We start from the raw sequence: 23028 nt of genomic DNA on the forward strand, positions 1-23028 counted from the left end.
TGTGGCTGTTTGAGCAAGCAAATATGAAATGTGTCGCAACATTTTACGTGCGAACGCACCTTGCACTAAACATGCCTATATACGTCCCTCATGGCATAGGCGGAGGAGCGGGGGGAGGGGGCACCGGGGCACCGTGCCCCCCTTGATTATCCCTAAACTCCCTTGATCCCCTAAATGATTACCCTTGATTATCATTTTAACATTATCCCGATAGGCGTTGCATGGAAATGGAAATGGAAAGAATGAGACCAAAAGTCAGCAGTGCTCCCCCCCTTAATTGAAGATGTTCCGCCGCTACAGCCTCATGGCTACAAAATGAGAGCGAGAAAGAAAGAGAGAGAGAAAGAGAGAGAGAGAGAGGGGGAGAGAGTTGGGGAACGAGGAGGAGAGGGAGGAAGATGGGGGAGAGAAAGAGAGAACCCACAGCGTATCACGAGTGAAGTCTACTGTTGATATTCATACTTCCGCTACCCTGCCAATGTGCCCATCGTTGCGTTTTCGCAACACCGCTGTCTTTCCGATGTGCCCTTCGTTGCGTTCCCGCAACGCGACCGTAGTCATATTTGAAAATAGTCACAAACCCTTTTTGTAGCATTATTTCTTAACAAAATGCATATCTACGCTATTGTAGGGACTCTGCAGAATATGTTTACACAATTTTCATTACGATATTATTAAGCACTTAGCCTACTTATCTTGGTTTTCGTGACGTCATCACTCACAAAACCTTCGACTTCCCTCTGGGAGCTCTAGGCAGTAACTTACCGGCCGCACAGACTTGTAACTGCGTAGTATCATGCGCACAACCATGCTACACACGCTGAAACTTGTCTCATCGGTTAGTCTCTTTTACACACTTCTCAAGCTTCGATCACGTCGACGCTTGCTTGCGTTGCGAAAACGCAACGAAGGGCGTAAATGGGAATGTTAATGTTATTAAAATGTTAACTCGGTTACGGTGCAAAATACCACCCCAAAAAGGTACATTTTCGGAATCAGCGCATCGAGGAGGCCCTGTACACCGATTTTCAGCTAAATCGAAAGACCCCGCCGTTTCCCGTTAAAATGTTAATTGGTCATTAACTCGTTAACGGTGCAAAATACCACCCCAAAGAGGTATATTTTCGGAATCAGCGCATCGAGGAGGCCCTGGATACCGATTTTCAGCCAAATCGAAAGACCCCGAAATATGCTGCTGTGAGGCTGATATTCGTTGCCATGCTGATTTGACAGACGTCGCCAAAACCTTGCATTTGTATCAAATGCGTCATGCTAGCTTACATGTGGCTTAGTTTGCATCGTTTGCATTCTGTTCGCGAACCTGTCAGTAAGATTATCAGCACTAATTATCGCACAGGATTGGTTTTTACTTTTTATGGTCGTCAACGTTGATTTCAAGTGTCGTCATTTTAGCCTAATATTCGTGCTGATTGGTGGTATTGTGCCAACTGACAAAATTGCGAACAGAGTGATATTTCACTTTAGTTCTGTGGCTCTGTGGTCGTTGACACGCATTATTATGGTCAGATTATGGTGATAGAATGCTACATAGGGTGAAGGCTTAGGTTAGGTTAATTTATTTCTGAAGCTTACTGTTGTCTGTCAAACTTTTCATATATGCTTATCTATTTGATAAGCACAGCCCACAGGTATGAAATGTTTAGTGAGAAAACCCAAAAGTACAGTGGCGGATCCAGGGGGGGGGGGGCAAAATGGGCATTTGCCCCTCCCAAACGGCATAATTTAAACATTATGCCTATGGACGAGGCATGGAAAGAATCGATAAGTTGTTATGGTTCCCCCCCCCAAAAAAAAACTGAGCTGGATCCGCCACTGCAAAAGTATGATGAATGTTATGATTTGTTTGCTTCACACTTTCATGTTACATGTTAAGATTTTTTGGAACACTTTCAACATGATTCACTTAGTATGCTTAACAACTGTGAAGTGATTAACTTTCATATCATGCTCACTGTCTCAGTCTCAGCGGAATAATATGTTCTTAACAGAGCACTTTCAATGTTTTTATATAGCATCTGGAATTAAAAAAGATGTCCTAATTTATTGATATCTTCACTTTCTTGATATATCTCAATTATCTGCTTCTGTATGATACATATTTTGTTCATTTTCATGTGTTTTAGGCTGATTCTTAATTTTCCAATGTTGGGGTTGTAGTTTTGCTATTGGGGTTGTACTTTTAAAAGTTGGGGTTGTAGCTACACCCCCCACAGTATATAAAGTTCCGCATGTGATCACAGGGGACTGCGCCAGGGCACTGGCTGGACGCTGGCCGGCCGACCCTGGCCGGCAGGGTCCGGCCGGGGCGTGACACGAGGCTGGTGACATCACCAGGGAGGCGTGACGAGGGGTTGCTGGGGACACTGTCACCATATGAAGGAAGGGAGAGGGATGAAGCACACCAAGGTCTCTGTTCAGGTGGTGAAGCATCATTTCGTCAAGCAATCTTCTGCTCGCGGTAGGTCAGATTACGTAACAATCTCACTCGCCTTCGCATTATACAGCCAAATATCCTAACACGTTTCAACATTTTACATTTCACTCTCCACAAGTACCCGCAAGCTGGACACTGGACAGTGTTAGCGACTGACCGCTGAGCGATCTTTCAGCGTCCCAGCGTTTCCCTGTAGCTCGTAATGCTTAGTCCCAGCACAACTTTCAGCAATCCAACGTTCAAAGCCAGTCTCAGCGTTTCAGCCCCATCACGTGTCCGGTCAGAGAGTGTCACCACCACCACCAGCTAACCCGACACCAGCCTCTGCACCAACACCATCGCTGAGAGGGGCCTCACAGTGCCGGACAATGGCCGTTCAGCGGCTAATCATATGCGCGCGCGCGGCGCGATGCCAGATCCGTGAGGCCGCTGCAGCCGGCAGCAGGGGGACGCCGAGTGTGCAGTGGGTCAGTGAGCCGTGACAGGTCGCTGACCTGGTGACGTCACTAGGAGTCAGAGTGTCCCCGATGGCTCGCAGCGCAGCAGTCCTCTGCTGTCACTGGGGGGAGCGGCGGGGAAGAGAAGAGAGGAGGAATGTTCTATCGAGAAGCCTATTACTGCGACCAAGAGCGGTCAGCGGGGCGAATGGAAAAGAGGATGGGTCACGAAGCGGCCCTTTGTTGTTATTCGATGGAGGGGATTCTCCATGGGGAAGGGAGTAGTTGAGAAGAGATGTAGAGAGCTTGGGTTGGCTGCAGCTTGGCGGCAAGAGGGTAAAGCATGGCTCACTGACGCAGCGCGCATCTCTCGTTGGTACATACTCGTATGTCAAACATTCTCAGTCTTCACGTTGATCAGGAATCGCTAGTATGATCCCTTCCCACACCTCTAGTTGGTATGACCAGAGACCCTTCCTACTCCCCTCGTTGGTATTCTGACTGACCGGAGCACCTTCCCACTCGGCAGGTTATCATCACAACAATGCCGAGCGTCCGCCGCCGGCTCATCCACCGCTGATAGCGCCGGGTGTGGAGCTCCGGTGTTTTTGTGGGCGCCGTCCTGCCGCTCTCCTGAACTACTAAACCCATGGCGTGCGCATGGACCGGACTTCAGAGGTGGATGGCGAGGGTTCTATCCTGACACACCTTACCAGTCACCATTGCGGGCACACTGGACGTGCACATGGGTCAAAATGTAAACGATAGGCTGGTAGATCTCAGCAATTGACTTGGTGAGCCGTGAGGAGGGTTGACTAAAACCTGCAACTGTACTGTAATATTGTTTAGGCATAACATACATAACTGTAACCTGCAAGGTGTATCTGATTACTTTATTATGCATAATGCATTACATTAAATTACAGTAATTAGCAATTTGTCACACCTAAAACGGTAAAGGCTGAAAAAACGCTCTTATTTACAACACGCCCTTCGACAAAGAACCATCTTGGTCTCTGAACTGGAAAGACGGCACAGACATTACAGTAGGTAAGTGTGCAAAAACGATCTGTGTAGTTTTGTCTGGACCGACGCTAAGTTCCTCTTTGTCTCCTGGACAATGGCGTCACTGTAAGCAAGAAACTGCTGCAGATTCTATCGTCGTGTGACAGCACAAAATCCGGATGGTGTTCCAGGGCCATACACGTCCGTTCACACCAGGCCAGCTGGACAGAAGGTGGGATACACCCAGCTGCGAGTGGTGGGTCGACGCTCTGAGTGAAGACAGATGCGGGTCTTGGTGAAGGCAGAGACAGAGGCAGGTTCTGCAGAGCTAAGGTGCCGGACTTGCCGATGATGATGTGCGTCGCAATGAGTTGGATATCGTGGCTCCTACATACTCGTACACACCGACATCATACGAAATAAATCTTGATATTTAATTCGATCACTCTGGTTTCATATCGTTAATGTTGCCTATCGACATATGGTTTTTGGTAGCAAATAAAATGTTAAAATGTATCTATGCTGCAGATTACGCTGAGCTCAACTAATATATGCTGCGGCTGCAATGCAAACGGTGGTTCCAAAGCCACTCGTCAAACCACCACCAGCAGGTGACGTACCCGCTCTCCACCAGCACAGTGGCTGCAGACAGAATCGCAATCAGTGATAAATAATAAATAGGATTGTGCAATAAATAATGAAAAATAAATCCAGCAATGTGAAATGTTGTAGCCGAAGTAGGGTCGATGGGTACATTTCGCAGCTTTTTCTCTTCTGGTCAATGAGTGAAGGGTTCACAGAAGAGGGCCTGAAGGGGGTTCCACCGAACACAATGCGTGGCTCGTGGTATTCTGCAGGCCTCGCTCAGGGGCCCCAACGAACTAAGCCGGAGTTTTGAGCATTTTCTAATTCTCATAAGCCGAATACTGCGCAATAGCTGCAGCAGTGTTAAACCACGACAGCGCAGTGGTAAGCCCTCAAGGACGAAGCTGATGAGAACGACCGTAACACTAGCATATGATTCGTCCGATATTGTCCGTTTAAAGGTAGTGTGCCAGCTTTCCTGGACCGTATGGAGTTAATGGCCCAGATAAGGAGAACCGGATTTTTAGAACTTATCCATACCTTCAAAACTCATGGAAATGTCTTAAATTCTTCAAATTTTGAGTACCCCAGTGCGAAATTCGCCCCGACGGGTTGTCGGTCGTACCCCAACCACATTTCACACCACTATGAACAATAAATGCACACACTGAAATCGCTATTACCGATATGCTCATCCAATCAAGTTTCGATAAACCCGTTCATCATCAGCTCCTGCGGTTTCGAACACGCCTGTTAGGTGGTGCGGTAGACCACGCCCAAAGCCAGGGCCCCGGTAACGTGAGGTAGCCGAGTCAGGGCAGCGTGCGCTGACCCAAGCCGGAGCCGCGCGTCCTCCCAGTGTCATGTGATAGCCCGGGGCTGCCCGCGGGGATGCGGTAGACCGCGCCCAAAGCTGCGGCCCCGGCTTGGGTCAGCGCACGCTGCCCCGACTCGGCTACCTCACGTTACCGGGGCCCTGGCTTTGGGCGCGGCTTCTGCTCATACTTTGTGGTGCGGTGGTGGTGCGTCGGGCTGCGCGCTCTGACTTCGGCCAAGAAAAATGCGTCAGCTGATCATTGTCATTTCTGCCACTTGCGTGTGGTGAAATGGGGTCATAACTTATAAGACGGCTTTTTCATATCAATTATTTTACATAAAATCATATTTCAAACCATAAATAATGTTCGACAGCCAAATAAAAGAAACAATACCAATACGGGCTTACAGTTTAAGGCTCGACATTGTGCTGTCTACGATTAGACAGCTGATAACTCATTCCCGTACGTCGTATGGTCGTAACACTATAATGACCTTTGCTTATTGTCACAAGTGCGCCGCATTCGCGATTGTTGCCCGACGCCTGTTTGCAGGTGAGCCCACTACAGTTGTTATACATATCTAAAAACCGATAAACTTTTAGGCGAAAAAGGCACTATTCCAGGCCCATTTTTGATTTTTTGCGATATTAGGTAAAAACAGAAGCTTCTTATCCTAGGAAAAATAAAATGGGAAATCTTTCAAAGGTGGCACACTACCTTTAAATGTATAATGCTGTTTTGATCGTTCTTCGAGCACTTGCCAAAGCGCTACCAGCAATATTGGCGGGAACAAGCTAATGAGTTTCATTTATCCTTGCGTCTTCAATCCAATTCATTCTCAGTTCATGTCAATGCCCGCAACATTGCTATGCATCGCCTCTACAAGCAAAGCTCAGACGTTGATGGCTCTGTCATGCTGCTTAACCAGACACCGCATAATAGGCGCGCTGCAGTACACAATAAACCCTACCAAGACTGTCTGAATGGTGGGACCGGCGACTCAACTATGGTGGGTTCAACGGCCTGCACGGAGCGGCAACAGCGCCGTCGGCCAGTTATCGCTGAAAATTCCCGGCGACAGACGGACGAAGGGCGGCTCGACGACGGTCTAGCCGTCGTCACGGACAAGTGGGTCTGCCGACGGGCTGGAAGTGAGGACAGCGACGTCGAAATTCCTTTTGCGCACCGGCGGGACAGCCAGTCACCCACCCCGCGTGCCAGCACTTCAAACGCGGCACCGCCCGCCCACGGGCACACACACGCACGTCGGCACAACGCAGCCTCAAAGGGAGATGCAGGAACGCCAGTGTAACACAGAGCGCTCAGGACATTAGCTGTCACCGACGAAAGTGTTCGGACCAACCCGCGCTACCGCTATGCCGCCGTGATAGCCGGCCGGCCGCCGTGCCACCGCGGCGCCGCCGCCGCTCGCTGCAGCCGTCCCGCCGCCGCACCGCCGTCACCCCGTCCAGACTCAGGATGAGTTGTGAGGCATTGTGCAGGGCGGGGCCGCGAGCAGACGCGGCCGGCGGTCGGTACGCGTGCCGCTGACGCTGCCGAGACGCAGCAGCGCCGCGGCCGCCACCGAGACCGAGATATAAATTAAAGACACGTCGTTTTAAGGCACGTAGGCCGCCAAGCTGGCGCCTTCAGCCACCTCTCCGCTGCAGTGCAAGTTCGCACTCGTTTTGCACACGTCTAAAGCATTGCGTATAAAATGTGGGTCACGTACGACCCCGGCAGAGTCTCACTTCGACCGTCGCGCTGTGCGCACGGACTTATCTGCCCCGCTCGACGCCTCGCCCGGCTGAGCGGGGACAGAGTACAGAAGCACGCGCGCAGACCGACTCTCCTGCGCGCAGCCGCGCCCGGCGGGGCAGTGTCAGTGCTTCAGATTGTACAGCGAAAGTGAATGGTGCTCCGTGTCTGCGTGTTTCATCTACCGGTTTTCTTCACAACTGCTTCCGCTTCTTCTTCGTATACTTCAATAAATCCTCTACGGGAAATCTTCACGTCTATCTACTACTGAAAATCGCCGAATATCAAAAACCCAGGAGCTCACATAGCAGGCGGGCGGGCTACGAATGTCGCACAAACTCACCGAATAAAATACAGTCCACATCCAACCAGAAAAGAACTCCGAACGACAGTTTGTCGGCGACATTTGCTGGTCCTCCGGGCCGGATCCTGAACTATGGCAAGTGGAGAAGCAAGCCCGTCTCTAGAGCGAATGGGGGAAAGTGACAAAGAAGAAACCGCTGACATGGAAGAAGTACCAGCTGAACCAGCCGCTGCAGGTCAAGGACAAGCTGCAGTGACTACAGCCCGAGAAGAACCACGAGAAGGCCAATGCTCCAACGGGGAGTGGCGGCACCTCAGACAGGTGAGAGGTCGTCATCGGGCGGCTCTCACAAGGATTTTCCGGCGCGCTGAAGCTCTCGTGACAGATAGAGCTTCACGCGTCCAGTTTGGAAATATCCGCAGAGAAATGGACAGCGCTTTCCAAGCGTTGATGGCCGTTCACGAATGTATCTCTGGATACACGCAGAGTGAGGAAGAAAAGGAAAATGAGGCTCAGTACTTAAACGAAGTTCGTACGGAGAAAGAGAGAATCGAGGAGAAAATCGAGACGTTCATGACAAGCACCACAGACGAACTACAGCTGACCTCTACGAGACAGACTGACTTCAGCGAGGATGGAGGAGGGCAACCTGAAGACGGCTTGGGACGCTCAGTGTCACGCATGACCCGTAGCGTCGCTCGCCGAGCAAGGTCACAGGTCAGTGGCAGCTCGGCGGCCTCTCATGCATCAGCTGAAGCCAGGATATCATCCAAACTGAAGGAATTGCGCGTGCGCCAGCTGGAGCGAGAAAGGACACTAAGGAAGCAAGAGGAAGAACTGCAATTCGAGAGAGACCTTCAGAAAGCCAGAGATGAAGCTGAAGCCGCCCGACTGGAGGCGGACCTGAGGGAAGAAATGGAAGACGAGCTCAATGCAGACAGGCGAGACGATTTTATGGATGAAAATCTGGGAGAAGCGATCACCGAGAAAAGCGTTTCTCAAAGGCTGAACTGCTCCAGATCACAACTTCGTTTCTCCGAGCCAGTCTCCATTACGCCCAGAGAACCTCTAGAACCTCTAACCGAAATCAGAGAAGAACCTCTGCAACTAGAACCTCCGGCCGTAGCACCCAGTCCCGGTATGTCCACAAGCCAGACGTCATGGATAGATCAGCTGCGACCGACGGCTGCACCACGTCCGGCTCCTACGACATCCGCGTTCACTAAGAGCATCCCCCGTCTCCAGCTGTCGACCTTCTCAGGCAAGCCGTCTGAGTGGCCGCGCTGGGTCGGACTGTTCCGAGCGCTCGTGCACGACCAGCCATCGCTCAGCGACGCGGAAAGAATGGCTCATCTGCAAGCGTCAGTGATGGGACAAGCGCAAGAAGCCATCGCTGGCATGTTATTTGACGGCAACCTCTACCAACAAGCCCTCAAAACTCTACAAGATCGTTTCGGCCGAAGCACGGATGTGATTAAGGTACATCTCGAGAAAGTGTTCTCGGCTGAACCTCCTCAGAACAGTGTTCGATCGTTGGAGTACTTCCATTCCGCCCTGCACTGCGCGGTCACGCTCATGCAGGCCCAAGGATATGAGGCGGACCTGTACAGCACAGAGAATCTCCGAAGAACGGTGGTCAAACTTCCAGAATATCTACGGCGTGAATGGGGTAAACATGTGCTCGAACTCCACCCAAGACATCCATCACTCATCGACCTGGACGTTTGGCTGCTGAAACAGGTCCAAATTGCATCGCTCTGCCAAACCGCTGAAATGCCGAGTGACAGGCGGGGGAGAACCAGAGACCAGACGACCAAGCGAGCAGCGCATGCTACCGCAACTTCGTCACCAGCCTCTCCATCAGCGGCACAGAAACCAGGTGGGAATGCGTCGTGTCCGAAGTGCGGTGGTGAGCACAGACTGCACCAGTGTCGTGAGTTCAAAAATCTGGACGTCGAAAGAAGAATCGACCTAATATTCGACAAGGGACTGTGCCTCTGGTGTCTGCAAAGGGGACATCTCGCCAGAGAATGTCACAACACCAAACTCTGTGGTGTAAATGGGTGCCAGAGACGCCATAATCAGCTGATACATGGCAGCACCAAACGAACTACGCCCCTCACCGACCGCTCGGGAGCCGTAGCCAGTCGGCCTGCCAATGAAACAACTTCAGCGGCAGAAGGAGAAGAGGTACGTGTGGTGGCTGCATCTACCTCCATCGGAAAGACGGGCGGAACTCTTCTACAAATCGTTCCAGTTCGAATTCATGGAAAGAAGGCAGGAACTCACCGTGACACCTATGCTCTTCTCGATTCAGGGTCAGAATCTTCCTTCTGCAGTGAAGCTGTGCTGAACCAACTGGGAATCACAGGACAAGACGAACAGCTGTGTCTTCAGACAGTGGAAGGAACTGGAAAACCTCAAGCATCAACTAGAGTGAAGCTAGAGCTGAGCTCTGTGGCCCCTGGGGAAACTCGAAGAATCATCGTGCCTGAGGCGTGGTCTGTTCCATCTCTCGACATCTCCATGCCGAACGTCTGCAAGAAGCAGCGGGAGAAGTGGCGTCACATCAAGGACTTGGACATTCCTCAGTGCTCCCATGGACAGGTGGAACTGTTGCTCGGAGCTAACGTCAGCGAAGCAGTCATCCAGCAAGAGGTCCGGGTGGGTCAACCAGGCCAACCGATAGCTGTACGTACTGCTTTTGGTTGGACCCTGACCGGCGCTGTGTCCGACCTGCACCCTGGAAAACATGGACGAACTAGAAGAGCGATGTTTATCCAGAAAGGCTCCACTGCTGACGAGGAACTGGACAACATGCTGAAGGACTGGTGGACAACTGAATCCTTCGGAGCCAAGTATGAAAGGTCAGTGTCACAGTCGAAAGAAGACCGTCGAGCGCAAGAGCTTCTAGAGTCAACAACCACCAAGTTAACCGGCAACCGCTACGAGACTGGCCTCCTCTGGAAGACTGATGACGACACGCCGTTTCCAGACAGCAAGGTGATGACTACAAAGAGACTACATGGCACCGAGAGGCGTCTGGTAAACGATCAAGAGAAAGCAGCAGCTTACCAGGCCACGATCGATGCATATGTAAAAAAGGGCCACGCCAGAAAGCTGTCCAGGGAGGAGGCACAGCTCCGGCTACCCAGACGCTGGTTCCTACCACACCATGCCGTGACTAATCCCAATAAGCCAGGCCGCTTCAGGATAGTCTTCGATGCGGCAGCCAGATCGTACGGAATATCGCTGAATGACAAGCTCCTGACCGGACCAGACCTGCTGAAGAACCTCACCGGCGTCCTGCTCCGTTTCCGAGAAGAAAAAGTCGGCATGGTGGCAGACATCCAAGAAATGTACCACCAGGTCCGTGTCATCGAGAAGGACCGACTTGCGCTCAGCTTCCTGTGGCGCGACCTGGATCAAACTAGAGAACCAGACATCTACGAGATGCAGGTGACCATCTTCGGCGCCAAATCGTCTCCAGCGTCTGCCAACTACGTCCTCCAAAGAACAGTCGCGGACCATGGAGAAGACTGCGGGCTGCCAAAGAAGGCCGTGGAAACTGTGAAGAACAGTTTCTACATGGACGACTTCTTACGATCAGAAGAACATGAAGATGATGCATTGAAGACGACGAAGCAGGTGACAGAGACACTCTCCCGAGGCGGCTTCCATCTATCCAAGTGGGTAAGCAACTCGCGGCGCGTCCTGGAGAGCATTCCCCGAGAGAATCGCGCCCAGCCGGAACTAGACCTCACAGAAGCGGAGCTGCCCACACAAGGTGCCTTGGGAGTGGTCTGGGATGCTGAAAAGGACAGTCTGAGCTTCAGATTCCGAGACTCAAGCGTCCCGATGACAAAGCGGGGAGTCATCCAAAGGACTGCGTCGATCTTCGATCCTCTGGGGATCGCCGCGCCCTTCGTCATCAGAGCCAAAATGTTCATGCAGCAGCTCTGGACCAAGCAACTGGACTGGGACGACGAGCTGGATCGTGAGGAGCAGAAAGAATGGGAAGAATGGCTCCAAGAACTGCCAGCACTGAGAAACATCAGTGTCCCACGCTGCCTCCGTCCAACATCAAGTGACACAATTGCGCGCGAGCTTCATGTCTTCTGCGACGCATCAGAGGGAGCGTTCGGAGCAGTCGCTTATCTCCGTACGACCTCACCAGACAGTACGCATCACTGCTCGTTCATCATGAGCAAGACACGAGTTGCACCGCTGAAGAGACTGTCGATCGTCAGATTGGAGCTGCAGGCAGCAGTGCTCGCAGTGCGCTTGGTGGACTCGCTCCAAAAGGAGATACCAGATCAAGTCAAGAAGGTCACCTACTGGAGCGACAGCCGGGTCGTCCTGCAGTACATCAGCAACGAGAGCAGACGATTCCATACATTCGTCTCAAACAGAGTGGCAGAAATCCACGACCTGTCAGACAAAGGTCAGTGGCGTCACTGCCCAGGACGACTCAACCCAGCCGATCTGTGCTCCAGGGGTGAGACAGTGAAGGAGCTCGCCGACAACCCTCTCTGGCTATCCGGCCCAGACTTCCTCCGAGGCGACGAAGAAGGGTGGCCAGAGCAGCTTCGCGTTCAGAAGCTGGCTGAAGGAGACGTAGAAGTGAAAGTTGGAGCCTTCGCCACAGTCACGGTGAGGGATCCAAAGGCAGCACTGCCGACACCGAGCAAATTCTCGTCTTGGACAAAATACAAGCGCACGGTGGCCTGGATCCTGCGCTTCCTCCGCAACTCGAAGCTGAAAGGCGAGCAGAAGCGACAGCGAAACCTAGGCCCACTGACCGTGCCAGAGCTCCATGACGCCGAGAAGACCATCCTCCAGATGGTGCAGGCGGAGGCCTACAGGACCGAGCTGCAGCAGTTACAGGCGGGTCAGCAGCTCAACAAGAAGAGCGGTATCGCCGATCTGTCACCAATTCTGGACGCTGATGGCATGTTACGAGTCGGGGGGCGACTAGAGAATGCCCCACTGGACGAAGACGCTCGCCATCCCATTCTACTCCCAGCAGGTTCTGATGTGGCGAGGATGATCATCTACGAAACGCACCGTCAGCTCATGCACGCCGGCGCAGAACACACCCTGAACGAAGTTCGCCAGAAATTCTGGATTCCGAGGGGTCGTTCGCAGGTAAAACGAGTCCTTATCGACTGCGCCATCTGTCGCAAGAGAAGGGCGAGACCTCAGCCTCCAAGAATGGCCGATCTTCCCGCTGACCGGTTTAACACCTCCCATCCGTTCAGCTTCGTGGGGATCGACTATTTCGGGCCGCTCACAGTCAGGCGGTTCCGCAAGACGGAAAAAAGGTACGGCCTGCTGGTGACGTGTCTGGCCACGCGAGCCATTCATCTGGAAGTGTCCAACAGCCTGGATACTGACAGCTTCCTGATGGCCTTGCGACGGTTCGTGGCACGCCGAGGTCGTCCAAAGAATGTTTTCTCCGACAACGGAACAAACCTGAAAAGCGGGGAACGTGAACTTCGAGAGGCACTAACACAGTGGAACCAGCAGAAGATCTCTGACGAGCTGAGCCAGCAGCAGATCGAATGGTGTTTCAACCCACCAGCCGCGAGCCACATGGGCGGCATATGGGAAAGAATGATCGGCGCAGTCAAGAGAGCGCTATCAGTCGTGCTCGGCGGCGAGGTGACAACAGACGAGGTGCTGTCAACTGTCTTCTGCGAAATAGAGAGCATGATCAACAGTAGACCGCTGACACACGTCACAGACGATGTGAGAGACCTGACAGCTCTCACACCGAACCATTATCTCTTGGGGAGGGGAAGCCGTTGTCTTCCCCCTGGAGTCTTCAGCAGCCAGGATCTGCACTCCAAAAAAAGATGGAGGTACGTACAAGCACTGACGGACCATCTCTGGCGAAGATGGAAAAGGGAGTACCTCCATACCCTGATCCACAGGAGAAAATGGCAAGCTGACCAACGGAACCTAGCAGTCGGCGATGTGGTGCTGCTAGCAGAATCTGACACGCCCCGAGGTCACTGGCCGCTGGCGCGCGTGCTGCAAGTGTTCCCGGGGCCTGACGGCCGAGTCCGCGCCGTACAGCTGAAGACAGCAGCAGGTGGTACGTATAACCGGCCTGCCACGAAGGTGGCGCTTCTGGAACTTGCCCCGTCGCCTCAGCCATCTCATTAGCCGACCGAACGCAAACAAGAAATGATGCTGGCTTACTGTGGACTGTCGAGTCCACGCCCCCGAACCAGTTAAAATGAGGAAGAGTGTTGTGCGTGTACGTGCTTACTGACGCACTCACTATTCATTCTTGTTTTGCTTTGTGAATTTGAGCTTCGTAACTCACGCATATGGCCGTCTGTGCTTCGCGTTTGTCTTCTGAACCTGAACCTCATAACTCGCGCATGTGGCCGTTTGTGCTTTGTAGTTTATTCGATTTAGGCGTGTAAATCGTACTTGTTTGTACATCTTTGTCGGTGATCGTGTCATTTTGTGTTCTCCCTGTGGTCAAACACGGGGGTGGAGTGATGTCACCGACGAAAGTGTTCGGACCAACCCGCGCTACCGCTATGCCGCCGTGATAGCCGGCCGGCCGCCGTGCCACCGCGGCGCCGCCGCCGCTCGCTGCAGCCGTCCCGCCGCCGCACCGCCGTCACCCCGTCCAGACTCAGGATGAGTTGTGAGGCATTGTGCAGGGCGGGGCCGCGAGCAGACGCGGCCGGCGGTCGGTACGCGTGCCGCTGACGCTGCCGAGACGCAGCAGCGCCGCGGCCGCCACCGAGACCGAGATATAAATTAAAGACACGTCGTTTTAAGGCACGTAGGCCGCCAAGCTGGCGCCTTCAGCCACCTCTCCGCTGCAGTGCAAGTTCGCACTCGTTTTGCACACGTCTAAAGCATTGCGTATAAAATGTGGGTCACGTACGACCCCGGCAGAGTCTCACTTCGACCGTCGCGCTGTGCGCACGGACTGATCTGCCCCGCTCGACGCCTCGCCCGGCTGAGCGGGGACAGAGTACAGAAGCACGCGCGCAGACCGACTCTCCTGCGCGCAGCCGCGCCCGGCGGGGCAGTGTCAGTGCTTCAGATTGTACAGCGAAAGTGAATGGTGCTCCGTGTCTGCGTGTTTCATCTACCGGTTTTCTTCACAACTGCTTCCGCTTCTTCTTCGTATACTTCAATAAATCCTCTACGGGAAATCTTCACGTCTATCTACTACTGAAAATCGCCGAATATCAAAAACCCAGGAGCTCACATAGCAGGCGGGCGGGCTACGAATGTCGCACAAACTCACCGAATAAAATACAGTCCACATCCAACCAGAAAAGAACTCCGAACGACAGTTTGTCGGCGACATTAGCTCTTATCAGCAGACAAACGACATGCGCACAGATTCAAGCCACAGATAAACCCACAGATAAACGCACATTTTAACTAAGTAAGACAAACGTATTATGCACTTTGAACCCGCCGTCAGAACCAGGTGGCAGGACCCTGTCCATGTTTGCTCCAAACGCTGGAAGCAAACAGTCCAGCAAACGCCGCTGTCGCCGGCCGGATGTCACACTCCCACGCACACCTCGCATACCGGAAACAATCACTTCCGGTACCCTGTGAACTTGGCCACGACTGCGAGCAAACTCCAGAGCACGACTGGGAAATGAAACTGCAGGATTGGAGCCGAGATATGGAGGCGCAAGGCAAATAAATTAAATGGCGGCTCGGCCTTTGACACCACTTAGCCATTAACGCGTCACAAAGGGTCAGATAGAGGGAATATCCGGATGAAGAAGACCGACATTCATGATCGAACTCCATACATAAGATACGATCGCTTCAATGGCGTTTCAGCCTCGTAAAGCATCGCTGCATTATTCTTTCATTAGCCTTTCCGGGCTTTCTGCATCCGCGTTCTCAGATCTCAGGGTTATTAGAGCACGAAGGAGATTGAATGATCCTAGAGATAGTTCGGACAGTTTCATTTTACTATGGCAATCTGATCGCCGTAGTAAAATGCTAGTAACTCGTCACACAAAGACGCCGACATGCAATGCGACCATATGAACTCCACCAAAATTGCGTGACGTGCAACTGAAGAACGCAGCTATGTGGAATGTACTGCAAGACGCCGCGGCAGGACCGTTACGCCGCCCGGGAACGTAAATGTTTACATCTAAAACAAGTAACTTGGCGTGCCAGACTTGTTTTTATTTCCATACGAAATAGTGTTTTGATTGAGTGTTCGACAGTCCCCGTCAGCGTTAGCCTCGCAGCAGCTTAGCTAAATATGTTCTCAGGCTGTTAGAGTCCCCTATCTCTCAGCACACTCGCGCGGAGCCCGGTTCTAGTATGTAGGAGCAGTAACTCTCACGGTCAGCCGGCCGGCCGGCCGGACGGACAGTGAGGTAACGGCTCGCAGTCACTTTCGTCGACCGCCGCCGCCGCCAAACGGGGCCGGGGATCGAAAGTGCGCCGGCCGCCACGCCACCGTCACTCAATGGCGGGAGTGAGCTGTAATGACATAATGGCCCAGTCCCCTCCGCTCACCAGCCAGCTCCTAGAACCGGGGAACCCTCACAGGAAGCGCGCACGGTCCCCTCCATACCTCAGTCCTTTCCGGTGTAATGAACTCCTAAGACTTTCTCACAAAGTCAGTCCCCGTTACTGGCTTGACGTTCATACGTACCGCGGAATGGTAATAACCTAAATTTGGGTCCATTGTAGAGCCATTTTCCCCACAAAATGTGACAGTTGTCTGCTTTCGGTTTTTAAAACTCATCTGAATGAATGAACCATGCTTTTTGAAATAAATTACGTGAGGACTATTTATCTGATTGTGGGAATTTATCGAGAATTTCATGTACCGTGTCATTATACAATATTGTAATAAAACGTTTTGTTTTATAACGAGGATACATAAGCAAGCATAATAATTATATAGCGCTACCGTCTACTGCGATGAGCGTCAAATAAAGGCAATAAAGCCACATTTTTTAGACAATTAGACTGAAATATTTGCGATGAGGCAGTAACCTTTGTTGGTTGGAGACTGCGCTCCAACACAAGAAGGTATCCGGCAGATCGGGAGACTGCAGCGCACGAAAGAAAGACAACCTGGAACCCGGGAGACTGCAGAGAAGCACTAGAAACTAACCCGGAAACTGCGCCGGTCACACCCCGACCAGAACCCTATCACAGGCGCATTACGCATGCCAAGAAAGATGCGTCCAGTGGTATGCATGTCAATAAGTACTGGAACTCTTGTGGACCTCCTTCAATATTCATGTTATATGAAGAAGCTACCAGATCATGTTGGTGTTCCCAGAGTTTTCTGGGCGATTATTCCAATCTCCTTCTTATCCCGATATCGACCCTCAAAGCGGTTCCATTTCACCATTGCTGTTGAATGCGAGCTAATACGATGCGAAGTGTAAATTGTGGAACGCTATTTGCATGAGCATTGAACAATCATACTCCCATTACACTGTATTCACCATTCATCCCAGAAAGAACGACAAGAAACAGCTTACCATTCGTCCATGTATCTCAATTTGGCTACCGTTACCTCGCGGTCCGGAGGACGTCTTTAAAGAGACGACAGGTGCCGCCGACCAGATGCGTAATCTGCTGATGAGCTTATCCGCCACATTACCCTCCAATGGCGACAGCGCGCCGGGCCGCCCCCCGAGCCGGGTGAATGGGAGCCGCACGTGGCCGGAAACGGGAGGTCGTGGAGCTGATATGGCACGCAGCGGGGCTCCATGGAACGGCACGTAGTGGGACGATACGACACGGAACGGAAAGGAAAGGTATAGGACCGCCAGCGGCACGGCACGAGAAGGCACGGTGCAGGGAATGATCACCGTGCAGCAGTGCCGAGCAATTTCACCGCCGAGGCCCGGGGGGAAGGTGGGAGTTCTTTGCATTAGCCAGTCGGGCACTGCACCAGTCCTCCATGGAAGCCTCAATGAGGGATTCATGAGAACAGCTGCACCCCTGAGCGAGCATCACCCCTCCCCACCGGACGTAGCAGTCTGGGTCAGCCGCTGCAGCCATGTGAGGCGCATTCCTCTGCAGCCAGCGAGTCCGGCAGCCCTGCGCCGTCTCCCCGCTGCACCCACCGCGCCGTAACCACGGCGCAATCACGGCCACGGGTAATTACCTAACTGTGAGTGTAGCCTCAGGGTGCAGCCCGGCGGCGCCGGCTTCTCGCGCCGGCCATACGGGCGAGTTTACCGTGTACGCCCGGCGGAGGATCGACCGTGTGAGCGAACACGACGTTTTGGTCGGACGCAGGGGCGCGTTTGGGGACGGCGACTCCGGTAGAGAGGTGGAGTGGACTTTGATTAGGTACAGAGTGCGCGGAAGGAGCTCGAGCGGCGGTGTCGCAACACTATGGCGGCCGGACGGCAATGACGTAGCGTTGATTGAAGAGTCGGAGCACGCCACAGTTCAGTTACCTTTGAGCACAAACAGAACAGGAAATTTAAACGAGTCTGTTCAACATTACCATGTCATTTCTTCAGCGTCAAAGGATATAAATATGTTTTCACCTTGCCAGTGGCTCGAACAAGTTAAAAAAAGCCTTGCAAATGGACTTTTGGCCGAGATCGGTAATACACAATGTTCGCAACGTGCATTTCATAAATGCGATGACTTTATACGAGTACATCTTCTTTCCTTCACAGTATGGTGACTTGATTCGTAAGAACAGGAATTCACCACAAACTGAGGAAAGGAAATAAAATGACGTATGCAAAACAGGATAAATTGTTAATGACCTACCCAGAGGAAACCCGAATTTATTCATAGAGTAAAAAATTAAGTGCGTCATGCAAATTATAACGGATGCTTTCGGTGATCTAACACCTAGAGCATAAAAATGGATTTATTCAGAAAAAAGTAAAGCACATTGACGTCACGCGGGAATCTGTGATTTAACACTTGTGTGGCTAAACGGAAACATAGCATTACCGTGCAGTTTACATCCAGGGTTGGTAGAAAGTTGCTTTAAGAACTTCACTAAAAAATTTGCCCCTTTTTGCACGCAGCTGATTTCGTGCGAGTTTTTTTCCTTATCCGCTGAACAAACTTGTCGTCTCTCAGTCCGGGAGACCGGGGACCTACAGCTACCCCGCAGTCCGGCGGCCCGCGCCAGGCCGGGACCCAGCGTGGGACAGGGCACACTCGTGTTTCGGGGCGCCAAAGGAGTGGTTCATGTCCAGCATGTCAACCGCCAGTCATGCAAACCGGACTTTTATCCGTCCACTGGCCGCGAGCGAGCGGAAATGATGGCTATCTTGACCTTATCCTTGACTTTGAGCATTTTCTCAGACAGTGGTCGGCTAATATCAGCAGCATGACGTACCAAGTGCGTGCAACAACCGGTTAACTAATTAGCCGATTTAATTGGAGATTTGCGTTGAGTTTTTGATAACACTCTTAGGTTTCCACAATATACAGGAAGATTGTATAGTGCAGTTATTATACGCGGAAGAATTGGCGGGGAAAACCGAAAACGAAATAAGATTGATGGTAAGGAGGGTGACAACAATAGACCTTATTTATAACATGTTTCTTTTCGCTGAGTATATGCTTGTGAGTTGTGTGGACGCTATCAACAAAGAAACAGCCTCAACAAAGCCTGGACATGTCGGAAACCGTGTGATAGGGAACAATTTTATAGACTACCTTGTTCAATATTCATATTTTGTCTGCGAAAACACTTGCTACGTCAAGAGGAAGGAGACAAGTACCTAAAGGCAACATTCAACATTCAGCCAAATTCAGCCAAAACATTCAGCCCTTGAGAACAGACGAGCGAGCTGGGCACGCTAATTCTCGAGGCGGCGACCTTCGGCATAAACACGCTGGACTTTGGAGCGATCCCTAGACGTTTAAAGTTCCTCGTCGCCCATTGCCTGTATTATTACGTGCTTGTAGGAGCTTCCAGTCTGGACTATTTGAAAATTACCAAATAGTCCAGAAACAGTCCAGTAAAATGTCCGAAATTGATATGTCATTTACGAAATCCAGGCGATCAGAACAACAATAATTATTTAAAGAATGCAAGCATTAAAAGCAAACGAGACAATCCATAGGCCAGTAGCTCAGCCTATTTACTGATACCCCTTCCCCCCCCCTAAAAAAAAACGTTTGCAGTTCTGTTGGCGTTTTTTGATACAAAAATTACGGCAGTCTACAGTGAAAGTGCGAGGAGTCGGTATGCGGTCTGCGCCTGGCTCGATGGCTGCCGGTGATTCGGATTGACCAGCTATGGGTCGGGCGGAACGGTCAGAAGGCACCGCCCCAGAGCGACGGCCACTTCAGTTCACGGCCACCGGCGCAGAGGAACCGGCCGACATCGGTCCACCGCCGGATGCAACGCCGGCTGTGATTGGTTCGTTCTCTGAGACGACGCCGGCGATTGGTGGTGACGGTAGAGGAAGTGTCTAGGTTGGCCCGCCGGAGCCGGCGCGGCCGGTCACTGAAGTTGGACCGAAGACGTCGAGGTTCGGTCGCTGACCGCATGGCGGCGCCACCATACAGCCCACCAGCCCTTACCGAGTGGCCCACAGCCCCACTGCTCGGCCATCGGCCCTAACTTGGGAACGACGCTGACCAGCCACGATCAACATGCTGCCGGTGCAGGACGAGCGAGTAGCGACTGCTGCACCCAAGCGCCACCTGGCGGCGTGGGTCCGCATGCATGGGTCCACACTGCACGGCTCCGGACTTAGTGGATTCAACAGCACCGTGTGGCTCACCTCAAAGCGAAGGTGTAATGTAACCTTTCTAAGAAATGCATCTTCAAGCAATGCGTGATCAGATCCACGTAAACGAAGGACGACTTCTGAAAAACTAATACCTACTTAGGACAATGCCCCTTATACAAAGAAAAGTGAAATCATGTTGGCACGCTAAGGTATTAGCTAGATTTATGCATCAAAAGATGCCGCCCATTCACAGAATGAAAGCGTATGAACATTTTCTGAAAACACAAAAGATAACAAAGTTCATAGCCTCACAATTTCTAGAACTTGAGCAAATATGAAATACCTACCTACATAATTTCGCATAACGCATTGAGGAGTAAACACGGAAATTGCCAAAAACGCGGAAATTGCGCCATATCGGCATCCTAAGCAGGCTCCAGAGCGTTTAAGATGTCATCACACCTGTCAGCCATCTTGTTCCGTCATCTCCAGCGCGCATAACTAACACCAGTCGGCACAAGCGGCGGGCCCGCCGAGCCGTGCTCGATGGTTCCGTGAAGGGCGGCCCGTGACGAGGGCACCCTGGGCTCGTCACAGGTGGCGCGTCGCCGACCGGCGGCACTTCCTGACTGCCGGTGCCGTTAGGCGCTCTTCCGACGCGCCAGATGCCGCCGACGCGCCGCGTTCGTCGTGCGTGAGTGCGCCGCTCGCCGCAGCGTCGCGCCGAGTGTGCACTGTGCAGTGTGCACAGCCACTGCACGGTGCGCTGAGAGCATGCCGACACGGCGCACCGCCAATGGGCGCGGGGTCACCCGGCGAGCACCGCGGGCGCCGCAGCGGTCCCGAGCGTGCACCGCAGTCGCACTTCCTCTGAGACCGCCGCCGGGGGTTACCAGAGGTCACCAGGGGTCACACGAGGTCGCCGCAGGGCGAGGGGTTAACAGCCGCGCCACCAACGGCGGCGGTCGAAAGGTTGGGATGGGACTGACGTGTCGGGACCGGGCAGCCCGGGCGGCAGGTTGAGGAAGACAAATTGTCCACCGGTCAGGCTGCCATAAATACCTACTCCAGCCGGGGATCCTGCCCCTGACCCTTGGTGCCCGTCTAGTGACCAGTCACTCCGCCCTCTATCGACCCTCCTTCGGGAAAGTCAGCCGATCCTCCGCCCCTGCCAATAACAGAAATGGAGACAAACCGAGAGTGGATAGTTGGCTGTAAAACCGCCCTGTTTATACAGGTCCAATAAATCGACCACTGACGGCTAAGCAGTGCACAACGGCCTGCTGGAAAAGATAAGGTAGATATTTCATTTTCGAAGCCACTTGCCAGGGCAGGAACATGTCTTTTCGAAAAATATCACGACGTGTAACGTACAAATTCCTTTTTGATTATACTTCTTTTAATAACAGAAATTAAACAGCCCCAGAAACATGACTTCGTAATGAAGCAAGGAAATAGTGGAATAGTCCAGGACAACAAACTGCTTTCGAACGTAACTCTCCGTAGATAAATCGAAAGTTTTTGCACCTTTAACTAAGACGGACTTTTAAACATTTATCCAAGTTGCCTGATGCCATTCTAATAAAAAACACCGCTGATCAAGATAAACAAATTATGGCGCAGTTTTTGGTAAACAAACTATGACGCAAACTATAAACAAACTATGGGGCAGTTTTTGTTGATAGGGACGGCAGCGCCCGGCCCCTATAATTCCTCCTCAAGCCACGGATCATATTCCGGGGACCGTCTCTCTCGGCCCCCGTCCCACCATAACCCGCTTCCCTCACTGGTTTTTGTTACCGGCAGGGTCAATGTTAAGGACAAATTATATTGCCCCACGGCCATAAACCAGCGCCAGCACCCCAGCTGTCGCCGACCGGCCCCGGTGTCCTCCGGGAGGGTGCTCGCCTTGATCTTGAACCGTCCGAGGGTCGCGCTGCGTCACTTTCGGCACCCTCCCCTCCCCTCCCCTCCCCTCCAGCTGGGTCCCGGACCGCTCAGAAGAGGCAATCAAAGGCTCCTGTCCGCGGAATTTCGTCAGCTGGGCAGCGGTGGCCGTGAAGCACCGCAGGGGCACACTGAACAGACCACATTTCCCCTCCTTTCGCCACTTCCTGCCGACACAGGAGAGCTCCTTTCATTGCTCTTCAAAGAGCAAAGGCATTCAGGACGAGCGAAAGAAAGGACTTCGGAATTCGGATGTTCGCCACGCTGAAATTTCTGTCAGGCAAAAAGTATGACAAACAATCGAAGGACATAAATCGAGACAGGAAGCGTTTTTAGAAAGCGCACACAGTAAGCCAGGAAACCGATGGGAAATATGTATCACTGAAAAAAACAACACAACCATCGAAAAGAAGCAACAAAAAAGGTAGGCAATAATGATATGCTAAACAGAAAACTATATTTCTTAAAAATTGAAAGTTTGTAGAAACTTCTAGGAAATTCAAAAGCTAGGTCAACAGGTTCATTGCATCGATTTCTATCGGCTGGGCTTAGTGGTAAATTGGATTATGTACTGCATAGGATTCCCCGAATTCTCAAACCCCGGCCGGAAACGCGTAAGCATGGTCAGAGACTCACGTTGTGCTCAGTCATCAATTACTATTATTATTTTATTATTATTATTTCAGTATACCCGACAACCACAAAGTAGTGGGCATTACGTTGGGTAGTGGTGCAATCTTCATACATACCTACACATTACAAAATACACAATAGGTACACATACAACACACATGTATGCAATGTTCATACATCGAATTGTTACACACTCAATTAGCAATAAGTCGAAAGAATTTGAGCAAAAAAAAAATACGACATAATTAACCCAAGAAGAATTACCATAGCCTAGGTCATTTCAACTTAGTGCAAGACCTGGCACACAAATATTTCTTTTCGAAGGCTACCGTAATTTATATGTTCATCCACAAACGAAATAAGCTGCATATGATTCACGTGC

At 51.9% G+C, this 23028-nt stretch overlaps 1 long non-coding RNA gene across 1 annotated transcript; it reads left to right on the forward strand.

Moving 5' to 3' along the window:
- Positions 1 to 1290: 1290 nt before the first annotated feature.
- Positions 1291 to 4534, forward strand: LOC122380608. Its single transcript, XR_006256354.1, has 3 exons — positions 1291 to 1649; positions 3422 to 3570; positions 4089 to 4534. It is a non-coding gene; the product is annotated as an uncharacterized LOC122380608 (long non-coding RNA).
- Positions 4535 to 23028: the final 18494 nt, after the last annotated feature.

The sequence above is a fragment of the Amphibalanus amphitrite genome, unplaced genomic scaffold (genome assembly GCF_019059575.1).
Source record: "Amphibalanus amphitrite isolate SeventyFive unplaced genomic scaffold, NRLGWU_Aamphi_draft 000101F_arrow, whole genome shotgun sequence".
In the NCBI taxonomy this organism is placed as follows: Eukaryota; Metazoa; Arthropoda; class Thecostraca; order Balanomorpha; family Balanidae; genus Amphibalanus; species Amphibalanus amphitrite.